Source organism: Haliaeetus albicilla, chromosome 14 (assembly GCF_947461875.1).
Source record: "Haliaeetus albicilla chromosome 14, bHalAlb1.1, whole genome shotgun sequence".
NCBI lineage: Eukaryota > Metazoa > Chordata > Aves > Accipitriformes > Accipitridae > Haliaeetus > Haliaeetus albicilla.
This window is the reverse complement of record NC_091496.1, coordinates 35251528-35266140: the sequence shown is the minus strand read 5'-3', so window position 1 is coordinate 35266140 and position 14613 is coordinate 35251528. Positions and strand designations below refer to the sequence as shown.

The window sequence follows — 14613 nt, the reverse complement described above, 5'->3', positions numbered from 1 at the left end:
TGTTCTCTAACAACGATTAACAGCTATGACCTAACTCTTTTTTAATAAAAATCAAAAGAGAATTACATTTTCATAATCATACCAACCTTGAAACATAAAATTCATTTAACAGCGCAAATTATTAGCATAGCCCAACAACATTCTTCTTTTCTTGATCCTCGCATAAGAAAATGGACAGCTTTAACTCTGGCAAATGGCGTAAAGGATACAATTCATTGAGAATTATATCCGAACACCATCTTTGCTAAAGCAAACACCTCCTCAAGAAAAATGCAACTCTTCGAGAGCATCCTGTGATGTTGCAATAGGAGAAAAAAATCAGGTAGGCTGTAGTCTCTTTTCTTGAACTGGAAGGGGTCCAGTAATAACCTGAGTTACTGGAAGCAAAACCACCTGCTCATCGTAAAAAGAGGACAAGATAATTTACTTAAGAAACAAAGGATACCAGAGAGGACTTTTTTCTAAAAAAAAACAAAAACAAAAAAAAACAATGGGTGCCAGAAATATATATATATATATATGTATGTAAAGAAATAGACAAGAAGTATGACATAGTGAACCAAATCCAAGAAAGAAGAGTAATGAAAGAAAAATGTTTTAAAAAAGATCAGCTTCTGATTCAAGAAGTGCCCTTTTCTCTCCCTTATCTTGCTTATCTGTAAATAACAGCATGTCCTTTAAGGCTGCCCAAAGGATCGCCTTCCATAAAACTCAGATTCTAGAATGAGGATTTTGCCATAGCAAGAGCTGAGTGAGCTTAAATCCAGTATATACTCCAGAGGAGTGACAGAGGGAATTAGGTTGAAGAGCTGGAAGGAGACTTTTTTAATAATACTATTAATGATGCATTCATTTACACTGAAAATTGCTGAAACAGAATTCCACCTCTCCACTGCAGCTGCAAAGCCGCAATGTTTAACTACACCGATTCTTTGATATTTCCCTTTGTAATACTTCAAAGTTTCCCCCTTTACATGTAAAATACCTGCTCAGATCAGTGGTATCACTACACAAATCCAAAGAGTTTTCCTATCCATAAAGCGTGTAAATTTCGTTTTCTGCCATCCATTAAGACCTTCCCTGAAGACCACACTTGATATTTAGGCTATCCTACGTCTCCATCGTATAAATAAAATAAGGCCGACTTCATTAACCGAAATGACTTACTGCTGCCGTAGAAAGAAAATCCGTAACCTCCAGCCACCCTTTGCCTATTCAAAATGATCAGCTGCTTTGCTCTGAAGCCACTTACGTTGCAAACACTATGTTGCAAACTAAGCTAGCTGGGCCTTTACTGATACGTGGAGTTACAGTTTTAGAATAAATTGCACAAATAATAGAAACATCCGGAGGACAATTTCCTCTCTGAATTGATTCCACCATGTGGAAGGAGTAGATATTCACCACTCACTCTCAAGTATGATATTCAAAGCTAGCAGACAATAATGGAAGGAGAGAGGAGAGAGTTGTCTAAGAATAAGAAGGGAATCGCTTACACATTATTCCCAGATTTAATACTTGTACATAAAAGCATTTACCACTTTTATTGAACTATTTGTCAGTTTTCTGCTTCCTTTAAATATCAGTCTACATCCCTCTGTCTTGAAGACTAACGTCATGATTCATCTAGACAGAGCTGAGGCAGTATTTTGTTGGCTCGATCGGTGTGCTGTTAAGTTTATGGCCCCATTCCTGCAACGGAAGCTGCAAGCACCTATTTCATTACTATTTGATAAGTAACTCGAGAGCCACAGATGGATGTCACTATGGAAACACGAATTATTATCATACAGACCAATGAAACGAGAATGGACGTCCATGAGGCACCGGCTTCCTTCAGTTTCTTTCTTTCTCCCAAAACAGCTTTCAACAGTATTTTCGGTAAGACTCCTTTACTGAAAGCTCAGGCTGGCATCTGAAAGGCCGTCTCTCTCTAAATGTTATTCCTTTTTGTTTTCCTATCCACCTGGCTGGGAAAGCAGCGGAGAGCCCGCGTCAGTTCTGCGTCCCGGCAGGACCGCGAGGTTAACGCGCCCTCCCGGGAGTAGCGGGGGACGCTCCGGTCTCTGAAACGTGAACAGGGCGACTTCTCGCCCTCTTCTAAGGTCGCTGCGGTGTCTCGCAGGGGCCACCTCAGCAGCCCAGGACACGGAGGTCTCCGCGGGCACCGGCAGCTCCCTTTCCCTTGGGATGACAGCCCCTCGCCAGGGAGGCTCCTCCGACCGGTGGCTGCGTGCCACCAGAGGTCAAGTAAAGAGGATGATGGAGAAGGAGCGTTTCCCCCCGGCTCTGGTACCGGTTACGCCGGGAGCCCCAGTACACGGCCACCACCTAAAGCCACCAATATTTGGAGACGGCGATGCCAGCGGGGTAACCCACGGTGCCCCAGAGCCTCCATCCAGACCCACCTTCCCCAAGGTCACCCCCGACCCCAGCGCCATGACATCGGCGCTTCTCGCAGGCCCCTTTCCGATGACGCTTTTTCTCTCCCCTCCACAGCCCCCCCCCCCCACCCCCCCGGCTCCCCCTCCCAACCTCTCTCCCCTCCGCCGGCCCCGCGGGGATGCGCGTAAGAAGCGCGGAGGCGGGATCGTGCCCCCCCCCCAGACCCCGAAACGGCGGCCTCGGCCTCGGCCCCGCCGCCCTGTCAGAGCCGGGGGGGGGGCACGGCGGGGGCGTGCGGCTGGTGGGGGTGTGTGTGACTGACAGCGCGGCGGGCACGGCCGCCCTCCCTCAGGCACAGCAGGCGGGCGGGGGGGGGGGGTTACGGCCGCGGCAGCCCCGTTCTCCGTCCCCCCGGAGCCCTCCCCGGCGGGGGCGACCTCAGCGGCCTCGCTGCTCTTCCTCCTCCTCCTCCTCCTCCTCCCTCCTGGCGGGTAGGTTACGTTACCTGGTCTCTAGCTCGGGTCGGATCTAATCCCGCGGCTCCCGGTCCCTGCCGCGGGGGGGGTGGGGGGGGCGGGGGGGTGGGATGAGTGTGGTAATTAATTTATTTATTTCCCCATGAGGTGTCCTCAGCAGCGGATGGAGAGCCCGGGCCGGGCGGCGGGGGGACACGGATGGGAAAAAGGGGAAGCCCGCGGGCTGGGAGCCGAAGGGGCTCCGTTCTCCCGGGGCGGGGGGGGGGGGGGGGGACGCGAGAAGCTGCCGGGGAAAAGCGGCCGAGGCGTCTTCGGCACCGGCGCGGGGGGGCGGGGGCTGCAGCGGAGCCGCCTCCCGGGGCTGCCCAACCCGGCGCGGCGGGGGCGCGGCGACCGGCCCGCGGAGAGGGAGGCGGGACGCGGCGGGGAAGGAGGGGGGGCAGCACCGGGGGCGTCCCGGCCCCTCTCGCCCCGTCCCGGCCCCCTGCTCCCCACCCCGCGTGAGGCGTCAGCCCCCCCCCGCCTGCCCGCCGCCGAGCGCGGAGCCCCCCCCGCCCCCTTCCTCGTCCTCCTCCTCCTCAGGACCGAGGGCGCCAAGTATTTCACGTTATAAGGCTGTTTGCGCTCTCTGTTCTCAAGGAAAGGTTAAGGAAAGGCGCGGCGGTTTGCTCGTGTCAGGGGGAAAAAAAAAAAAAAAAAAAAGAATTAACAGAGATCTTTTTTGTGCTAAACGCGGGAACTTCGTCCTCTGAAGCAGGAACTGAAATTTGGCCAGTCAGCGATGAGTTGTTGGTTAAAAACTTGGTCGCCTCTGTCTTTGCCCCCTTTTTCCTCTCCCTTAAAAAAAAAAAGTCTCCCTTTTTCCTCTCCTTAAAAAAAAAAGTCCCCCTTTTTCCTCTCCCTGAAAAAAAAAGTCCCCCTTTTTCCTCTCCCTGAAAAAAAAAGTCCCCCTTTTTCCTATCCTTAAAAAAAAAGTCCCCCTTCTTCCTCTCCCTTAAAAAAAATAGTCCCCCTTTTTCCTCTCCTTAAAAAAAATAGTCCCCCTTTTTCCTCTCCTTAAAAAAAAAGTCTCCCTTTTTCCTCTCCTTAAAAAAAAAGTCCCCCTTTTTCCTATCCTTAAAAAAAGTCCCCCTTTTTCCTATCCCTTAAAAAAAATAGTCCCCCTTTTTCCTCTCCCTTAAAAAAAAAGTCTCCCTTTTTCCTTTCCCTTAAAAAAAAGTCTCCCTTTTTCCTCTCCTTAAAAAAAAAAAAAAAAAAAGTCACAAGAACTGTTTTGTATATATCATGACCATATTTATGAAAGCGGCCACTAAATTATCCACAAATTCTGTCCTTAAGGCTAAAATCCTGTAGGGAAACAGATAGGACATAATCATACAGTTGCCTAATTAAAGCCTTTACCACAATGCCTATTCTCATGGGTAAAGGTTGCACATTATGTGCAACATTTAAAGTAGTGGGAGGAGGCCGGAGTAATTACAGTTTTGACATTATGTTGCAAAACATGTACAAAAGTAAATGTGGTTATCCTGATTTTTCTTTTTTTTTTAAACTTTATTGCATGTACTTTGTTTAGTGAGAGCTTTATGAATTGGATCTTTACAGACGTGGTAGGAACTGGGACTGCTTGTGCACAGACAGGAGGAGAGAGAACTTGGGTTGCGGTTGGGGACATTCCCATTTCCTGAGCTGCTAGCGAAGGAGGGGAGGACTTGACAGGGTTCTCTGTTTATTTTCCACGAATAGCATTTTAATCCCTTAGCTAGCATCAGCCACGATGAACAAAGGTTTTTGAAAAATAAACTGGAGAGGAGCATGGCACCCCTCAAAAAAGCTGCAGCATGAGTGGCAATACCTATTACACGTCAAAGAATCCATCCACAAAGGACTGCCATCTTGAAGCACAAATTCATATAAATCAGATTTTCTTTGGCTCCGTTGCTTATAAATCTGTTTGCTTTTATGTGAGGAATTCTTCTGTGTTTAAAACTGCAATCATTAGACGGGAAGATGCAGATCCAGAAATCTCAGTAATGTAACATTTTACCATTCCTTCTTTCTTGAGGATATTCTTGTTACAATTTATGTATCATCTGCTTCCACTGCAAGTTCTTCAGATTCGCTTCGTCAGGTGTTTGTAAAGCAGCCGGGTCGCTGCAGTCTCTGGGCAGATTCTGGGACAGTAGTCGTAAGGAGCGGTGAGTAGTTCACTGGCAGAGACAACAAATGCTTTTATTCCTGGAGCAGGAGGGAACAGTTTGGAGTCATTTTTGGGACATCCCATAACCCAAGAAGTAACACTTGAGTTGGGTACCTGAGTCCAGGGACATTTTTCGGAGCAGACGTCCATGGCGGCTGCCAGGGCGGCTCGTGGAAGTCGCAGTTGCGTTAATTCGGGTAGCGGTGCCAGTCCTCTCTTGTGCAAGCGCGTGAGAGGAGCCTGTGCCCAGCATCCCCATGGTGACGGTGTCTGTCCCAGCAGAGGGTTGGACCACGGGCTTCGGGAGATGAAGGAGCACCCAGGAGGGACCCACCGAGCCAAGCGGAGGGACGAGCAAACACTAAGCAGTGACTCTTGGGCATACAAGCACAGGAGCCTTGGGTGCAGACGCCCATGGGCAAACTCACTGTCACTTCCAGGCAGGCCCACACACAATTATGGGATTAAAAATGTGCCAGTTAGGATGAAATCTGATGTAAGATCTTTCACAGAGAAGCTGCTAGTGCCGAAATCAAAGTCGTAGACTTGGCATTACAGCGGTGTTAAGCTCTCTTCCACATTCAAACGCTTTGCATGCCCTGAAGAAAATCATAGGCTGTATGGGACCTCATACGGTTCCTGTAAAATGCCGAGCGTGGCTACATTGTCTTTTACAGTGAAATACTACGGTTTACCTACTGGTTTGTAGAATGTTAGGAAAGTGATTTTCAAAGGGAGCTGAAAAATAAATACATGAAGATAGAAATGGTAACTGTTTTTCATTGCATAGTTCTGTTTCCTCCACTGATGTACCTTAACAAGAATAAAAATGTATTTATGTAGATATAAATATAGACACTTTTTATTTATAAATGTATGCTGTATACTATAGACAATAAATTTTACGCAGTGATAGATGTGATAAGGTATATCACATATACAGTATTTGCTGTACTGCATGGTACGTACTGCACGCTATGTATAGCACAGTGCTACATACAGTACAAATGGATGTATTCTGTGTTTATATATAATAAATTTGTATTTATATTACTACTGCATACATTAACATATCTATCTAGAAATAGTAGATTATATTAACATATGTTAACCATTACATAGACATATACATTTTCTGTGTATACATATGTGCCTCACGCAGTTTCTTTCTCTACCTCTTTTCAGAACACCCTCTCTAGGAAAGCTTTATGCATCTTAATTGACTTACTGTTGCTGTGTGCTTCATCGCATTTTGCATTTTCTACTCTGAAGGCAGAGTCTAAACATGAGCTAGCTGCAGTTATAACAGTGTGTGATTCTGGCCTATAGTCTGCACAATTTCAGATACAGCTTAATGTCTGCATCCTGCTTAAAGTCACAGAAATTACAATGAGCCCTCAGAGTAAAAGTCGATGTATGATTTTATTTTTTTATGCCTATCATCTCGACTGCAGTGACTTCAGGTTTGTGAAGTGAATGCACTCCCTTGTGAGTGCTGCAGAACGAAGGCTCTGAAGTGATTCAGTTTCCTGTTGCAGATTAAAAAAAAAAAAACAGTTGTCATTCTACATCTTTCCAGTCTTGGAGCACCTTCAATGTAGGAAGCCCATTATTAGGAGTAAAAATATTCATAGCTACGCTCTAAGGGTAAGAATAAAAAATGTATTAGTGGTAGCAATTAATAATTTCCATGCGAATTTCAAGAAGCTAGGAAAGGTTCAGAGCTGTGTGTGCATGTGTCTGTACATGGGGTTCTGGCATTCTGTATTTTTCAGTGATCTAATTGTAAAGAAGAAATTAAACAAACTTATCTAGCGTGTGTGTGAAAAGAAGTCACACATCTGGTTATTCATTCTGTGTCCATTCAATAGTGAGATAGACTTCTGGGAGGCCGCATGTTAAGTACTCTCCTGTTTCAGTTGGTAACAGCTTGAGGTCTTTTTAGTGATATTAACGGGAAAAGGTTTTAAGTATAATTTTTCACCAGAGAAAAAGAAAATGCTGCAAATTTTGAATACCTGATGGCATTTTCTGTGAGCCTATCCACTAACCGTTTGGGTAAGTCTCCCACTGGAAAAGGAGTCCATTTCCCCCGCGTGCCACTTGTCACAGAGTTTCATTTGAACCCAAAATTTTACGAGTCCTCTGCTAAGCTTAGATTCTTCTGCTACATCACAGGTTACGTCTTCTAGTCGCAGAGCCTGGAACTAAAGGGTGCATCTTTATGATTGTGTGTCATTCTGGCCTACATAAGATTGCATTCTGATTATGTCTTTTTCTTCTGGATGGATTTCTGTTCCACAAATACGCAACTCAAACTTCTCTCATGTCCATATGCAGGCTGGTGTGGTGTGCATGCTCCTCATCTCCAGCAAATACACAGGGTATTATCATTAAAATTATATTGGTAAATCACCTAAGCTACCTTCTGTAAGCTTTATATCAACAACTAATCATTGTCAGCCTGTGTCTCGCTCCACCCTCATTCATACACACAGATAGCTCTGTCGCTAGCATAAAACTTTAATCCTAGTTCTGTATAGTGAAAAACATATGTATACTTCAATTTTTGTGATAAAATTCATATAAATATGATGAGACTGTAGAATTCTAATGATAAAATATAGCCAAAGCATGTCTTTCTAATGAGGTGAGTTTTCTCTATAAGCATCGACCATGTCTATTCCAGACCCAATAAAATTCTTTTCTTTTACAGCTCCTGGGGACACAGAACACAGCACATTGTAACTACAGGGACAGACTTGACTGCGAAAGATCTCTATCAGGCATCACAGAGAATTTGAGGCAGTTGGCAGTTATCAGCCGAAGCAGGTAGTCAGTAGAAGTGTAGAAGATAAATAGATAATAGAAAAGCAATCTGGAAACCTGGGAGAGATAATAAACCTCTCTTCTAGAGGGGAGGTAACAACTCAGGTAGGTCACTGATGAACTCAACTCCCAGATCAGTGCTGTGTCTAAATAATGCTGAAAATACAGTAGCAGTTCATGCCTGTCAGCTGTGAAGTAGTATTCAAGATGTTGTTGGAAACACAGTTTGACATATTCAGTCATAGAAACCACTACTGCAGTAGAGTGAGGAAGGATCACACTGCTGAAAGACAGGTGACCAAATACCAGGAACACCATGACCCTCTATTAAATTACAGTTGCCAGAATAGAAAACTAGTTACACCCCCTTCTTACCCTGCATGCTGCTGTGTCTATACTGCCAGCACAACCGTTACATAGGACTCCTGCCATACTGATCGTGGTCCTCTGTGGGGCACGTGATTTCTTTTTTGCGTAAGTTCTGCTTGCCTTAAAATAACCCTTCCGTTTTCCCTACCATGAGCACAGAGCAGAGAGGGCAAGGCCCATGTCTACGAGTAAAAAATGTGTTGTTCTTAGTAGCTGTATATTAGAACAGTCCCACAAAACATCTTTCTCTTCAAGTCACTCTTATAATTCTCAAATTCCTGTCTATGGAAAGTGTGAAATCTTGCATGAACGCTCAAGGAAACTGATACCATTTGATAACTCTTCTTGGTGGCTTCTGAGATCTTGTAGGATTGTATTGGTGGTAGGGAGATAGCATCAGGAGATAGTTTTGTGAGTGTGCGCAAGGAAGAGAAGTCTGTCAGTGGCATCTTTCCACCAAAGAAGTGCTCAAATTACTTCACTGACATCTGTCTTTATTTTGTTAAACCACTCAGGTAGACCACGGGAAGTAGCTGATGTCAGTGTAATGTGAATTCTTGTGGAGCTGGACAAAAAATAAAAAAAAAAAAGAAAAAAGAAAAGGAAAGAAGGATTTCTGCTGCTCAATTTGCTTTGAAAGATGGCTTAAAAAAAATCTGTCTGTACCACAAGAGTTATAAATCATTCTGTGCATTATACTGAAAGCGCATAAACCAAGACACATGCATCAAATATTTTTAGAATATTGGTCAACACTGTTAAAGAAAGTCCTAAACAGGAAAGCAACATATTATATTCACAAAAACCATTAACAAAATTTAGATGTGTCCATGTTGCTGGTTGCATAAATAATTGTGTCCTTTGAACAGTCTCTGTAATTCTTAACAAGTAACTGATGTACATGTTTTTATTTTTTATGTATTGTTTTAATATTTGTTTTATTATGCCACTGGACATGAATCACTTGTGTGCCTCTGTAAATTCTGCCTCTAAGTAGTGATTGCTGAGGGTGTTTTTCCTTTAATATCTCATTCTATGACTGCTGAAATAAGAAAAGGTCAAAGTTTTAAGGCTTACATACATCAAAAGTTTAAAATGATGATTTGCTATTTTGAGGCCTGATTTGTTTTTCCATTGTGCCAGTATAATCCTAGTGATAGACTCTGGACCAGTCTAGATCCATTTTTTATATCAATTTCTCAGTTTAGATGTTATACAACTGAAAATTACTAGCATTGTGTTATAAGATACTCCTAACTTCATTAGATTACAAAACTTTTTAGGTAGCAGGAGGATTTTCTTTCTGACTTGCATATTTTTATTTGTTTTTAAAAGAAGATAAAAGAGAAATAGCTAAAAAATTGCTTATTAAATAGAATTCTAGAATGTGCCTAAATATTCATTATATAATAGTCCAGTATGTCAATAATTATCAGCTAAGAAGATGTTGACAACATGTTGTCCTAAACAGTGCAAATAATACTTAGGGTAATATAAGGGGCAAGATGTAAGAGACCATCACTCCCAGGGAAGCATCCTTATAATTAGGATAGAAACGGGTCTTTTTACTTCTCTCTCATGAATCCTTTGAATATTGCAGACTTTTTCTATGCTGTGATCCAGATTCAACAGGAAAAATGGAGAATAAATAGTTCAACTCAGTCTCAGGCTCCATAACTCTCTGAGATTCAGGTACTGCTATAGGAGGTCTAAACAGAAGGAAATCGTATCTGGTCAAGTTCCCTAATTGTGCATAAAAGGAGGCATCCTTCATTATCTGGTTGTGCTCAAAAATTAATTCAGTGCTCTGAGTCTCAGGGGATGAAGATGTCTGTTCTATGTAGGTACATGAGTCAGATAACTGTTCAGACAAACATCGTGGTTGAGTGTTCCCAAGGACAGTTGCTGTACCATCAGTGGAAAGGAAAAGGCTTGCTCCTTAAGGGTTTTTAACTTCCTCATGGAGGCACTTAACCCACTCACTGGTTATGTGAGGGTTGGGATGCCTAAAGAACTACATCTGAATCATCCTGCAGCTATAATAGTCTGAATAAGGCCCTTAAGAGTAGATTGGTTTGCAGAAACATTTAAGCGTCAATGAGCACGCTCCGATGGGATCACATTCTGCACTCAAAGTAACGTGAAAATGCAACTCCTGACTTGGTTTACAGAATATCATGAATGTCTTGAATACCGTGAGTATATTGAATATGCAATTAATATTCAGTACTTTCATTTGTTATTCATTGTGTTGAAAGCACTGGACTACATGATCAAAATCATACATGAAGAGCTTTTACTTCATGTCTTTATGACTTATTAAAATCATGGTTTATGTTGCAACTCTCCTCTGGGATAGTCACATTTTTCCAAAGTGGGTAAAACCTAAGAAATGGAAGTGTGCTTGGTTTGCTGGTGCTTTGCATGCCTCAAAACTGTGAAAATCCTCAGTATATCATATATTTACTTTCTTTACTGATTAGGTAAAAAATGTAGTTTTGCAAGATAAAGGTACTACAGAAGATTTCAGATGTAGTGATACATTTAAGTTTTGGGGGCTACATACTCAACAGGTCCTTCTCCCAACACACAAATCAACACCAGGAGACTTTTAAAGAAGAAACCACATGATACTTATGTATGTGGTTCTACAGCAGAGTACGAGGAAGCAGAAGTCAATACTCTTTCAGGGAAGGCCTCAGACTGCTAATCCAAACCCTGTTTTCCCCAACAGATATATGGCATGGCAGCCATGTGTTTGCAGGTGTTCACATATGTGCTCTTACTTCTTTTTGCTGACTCTCTTATCCTGTAACAATTAGGCCTGCTGGAGCTTCTGCTGGTGCCTTGGGATCCCACTGTTCTGTTCTAGTTATTCCACAAAATAAAAATTTCTTTCTTAATTTCTCTTTTATTGGCAGTCATTGTCTCATTGCCAGTAACATCTTTGGATACACAGGTACAACGTTTTGTATTGAAATATCCACTTCTAAACAAACGGCTTGAATTCTGCAGCACTTTATTGTGGTCTAGGGTGAGACTTTAGTAGAGATTAAGACGCCTTAGGCATCTATATGGAAGTGCTCAAGTGTAAGCTGTATGTGTAAACTCCTGTTCTAGGCAACAGAGTCAATGCAATCTGTGAAGCCGACTCAGTGCCTTAGCTGATGAACGGCTTTGGATATGTTTCAGAGTGAGCTGGGTTGTTCTCTCACCTCCATCTGGACACAGAGAAAAAATATGGCATCTTGCAAAATGTACTGTCAGTTTCTGTGTCTTGCAGTTCTCTAAAGGACGCAACTTCCAGAAACTGGAAAAATATTCTACTGTAATCATTAGGTTTCTGACAAAAATGGTAAAAAGAACTTTCTTGAGTTTCTCCCAAAGATAAATTAGGATTCTGTGTGTCATGGTTTAAGCCCAGCTGGCAACAAAGCACCATAAGGCTGCTTGCTTACTCCTCCCTCCCCGGCCCCGGTGGGATGGGGAGGAGAAAATACAAAGAAACGGTCGTGGGTCAAGACAAGGGCAGGGAGGGATCACTCCCCACTTATGTTCATGGGCAAAAGATAGACTCACTTGGGGAAAAACACAAAATCAATTTACTTTGTTAACGATCAAATCAAAACAAGAATAACGAGAAGTAAAACCAAACCTTAGAACAACTTCCCCCCACCCGTCCCTCCTTCCTGGCTCAACTCTACTCCTGATTTTCTCCCCCTCATCCCCCCCGGTGGCACAGGGGAACAGGGGACGAGGGTTGGGGTCAGTCCATCACCCCTTGTCTCTGCCGCTTCTTCCTCCTCAGGGGGAGGACTCCTCACTCGGCCCCTGCTCCACTGTGGGGTCCCTCCCATGGGAGACAGTCCTCCACAAATTTCTCCAGCGTGAGTCCTTCCCGCAGGCTGCAGTTCTTCACAAACTTCTCCAACACGAGCCCCTTCCACGGGCTGCAGTCCTTCAGGCACAGGCTGCTCCAGCGCGGGCTTTCCCACGGAGTCCCGGCCATCTTGGGGGGCATCCCCCCACTCCAGCGTGGGCTCCTCTCTCCCCTGTCCCCTCCATGGGCTGGGGGGGGGGACAGCCTGCCGCCTCACCGCGGGCTGCAAGGGCATCCCCTCCTCCTCCGTCACTAACCTCGGTATCCGCAGAGGGGTTCCCCTCACATTCCAATCCCCCTACTCACTGCAGGTTCCCCTTCTGAAATCTGTTCTCCCCCAGGTGTTACCACTGTCACTGAGGGGCTCGGCCTGGGCCAGCGGCGGGTCCAGCTCGGAGCCAGGGGAGCTTCGAGCAGCTTCTCACAGGAGGCGGCCCTGCGGCCCCTCCCCTGTTACCAACCCCCCCCCCCCCGACCCAAAACACCGTGAAATTGTCAAATCATCTCTTGTCATTTGCTGTGACTTGTGCACTTCTATACTCTAAACTGGTAACAGGTATTTGGCCAAGTAAAAGCAATCTTGGGTAATCTTTGTGTGCCTTTATCCTGAAAATGTGTATCGGTGTAATGATGTCAGTTCTTGAATCTCTCGGTCTTATTCAATACATTTAAGATATTAAGAGGATTATTTGAGTCGGTAGCCTGTAATAACGGAAGACTGCAGAAGGTTACTCTGAATTTGGTGTCCGAGTGTCTTGCTTACCTGTTCCATGTGAATAAAATACTTTCCTGTAAAAACAGGTTTTTGTTTCCCTTGTAGTGATTGTACATATCGGGGGAAGGGAAGTCATTTGTCCCTTAGCCCAAAGATTTTTCCTTCTCATAGCACCAAAGCCCTGTTTTCTTTTAGCACATTGGGTTAACCTGAAGATCAGCAGCCAATATACCAGAGAGCAGGTTTGAATCCAAGCGGCAAATGAAAATGGAAAGCGATAGCAAAGGACACAGTCCAAGTTAGAGTTGGACTAAGGTTACACAGGGGGGCTACTGACCCAGGACAGCTACAGAGACAGCGCCTAGACAGCTGCAGAGCAGTGGCAGCCAGCCAGTGTTCCTCAACAGATGAAGACGAGGCCAAAAGGAGGAGGACTTAAATCTCAGATATTAGCTGCTCTAATATAGAACAAACAGGCTATATAAGAACCTTACGTACTGCGACAAGAATTACAACAGCCAGTTGGAAACAAAGTCCGTGAAGCTTCTTGTGCAACTTTGCAAATAGGAATTCTCATGACCAAAGTATTTAAAAAATATCAGCTTTTGAGACATATTTAGTTCTAAAAATTGTGTACACTAGGTATATCATAAACAATCTGCCCTCAAATATGTCATCTACTGAGTCATTAAAGGAAGGCCATGACTTCACAGGCACATTTCAGTTTTCGCAAAGATAATCCTAGTTACCCTTCTTAGGTTGGGAATCAGGATCTGTAAGCCCAGGTGTGTTGTTTTTAGTATCCCACTCTTCATGATGGTATACTGTGTCTTGTGTATTTAATTGTTCTTTGAACAAACAAAAGCTACCTATGAAAGCCCTGTTTCTCTCTGAAAGTACATTTTTCAGATAGAATCTATAAATTGTGAGCATCTCCACTGGCTGAACAGGTTACTGTTCCTATCCTATTTATAAAGCATATTAATGCTTTACAAAATAGTTGCAGACCCTGACACAAAAGCCTGACAGTTGAAAACCAGGCAATTAAACAGCTCAAAAAGGAGAAGAAATGCAGTACAAAAAGATCTCTGCAGAGAACCTGTAGCTGTCTGTGACCCTCCCCATTATTCTGTGTAGGACGCATGCAGGTAGTTTGGATTAGCCATGGCTACAGATGATGTCAGAACCAGTCCTCAAAATCTTTTTCATTAGCCATTATGAAAATATGCTACAGAGCTGCGGTACCAGATATTAAGCAACCTCTTACATATATTTTTTTTAATGTCAATAGAATTACTTTTCATTAAGTTATGTGTGCTGTATACTATGTCTATTTTTTTTCCTATTAAATCCAAAATCTATCCTGATAAGGGCATCCTTTCTCAAAGTACTCCTTAAAATAGAATAGCTTGATGCTGTGAATAGCACATTGACATTGACGAAAACCAGGGAGATGCAAACAAATTGTAGCAAGTCTCCAGACTTGCTGTATACTTCAGAAATGGTTTGACTCATTAGTAGATTAATAGGCTGCACAGAGAGCTGGATCTTTGAAAGAAGTCAGTGAATTAAGGGCAGACTATTACCCTGTAGCTCCCATTAGCCTGCACATTAACCAGATAGATCTACAGATATTTCTGTCCCATTCAAATCACTGGAACAATGGATATAGGTTTTATATAAAATCAGCATGGCCATAAAATGGAATGTAGGAACATTTTACAATTACTGCAGTTAGAATGGCCAAAGCCTTTGAATA

The 14613-nt window shown here is 43.6% G+C and overlaps 1 protein-coding gene and 1 long non-coding RNA gene across 6 annotated transcripts in view; one reads left to right on the top strand and one right to left on the bottom strand.

Moving 5' to 3' along the window:
- Positions 1–3087, bottom strand: part of SLC16A7 (solute carrier family 16 member 7) — an 83670-nt gene extending 80583 nt beyond the window's left edge. Inside the window, exon 1 of one of the 4 annotated variants that reach the window (XM_069802261.1) lies at positions 2891–3087. The gene's annotated coding sequence lies outside the window, so the exon portion shown is untranslated. Of the gene's footprint in view, positions 1–1167; positions 1257–1795; positions 2375–2890 lie in introns of those variants that run through there. The other 3 variants (XM_069802260.1, XM_069802265.1, XM_069802262.1) reach the window with 3 other exon arrangements.
- LOC138689007 (uncharacterized) lies at positions 2703–11171 on the top strand. Of its 2 annotated transcripts, none has more exons than XR_011327819.1 (3): positions 2703–2876; positions 4927–5059; positions 6247–11171. It is a non-coding gene; the product is annotated as an uncharacterized lncRNA (long non-coding RNA). The 2 variants fall into 2 exon arrangements; XR_011327820.1 differs by having other exon boundaries at positions 2703–2949; positions 4438–5059.
- Positions 11172–14613: the final 3442 nt, after the last annotated feature.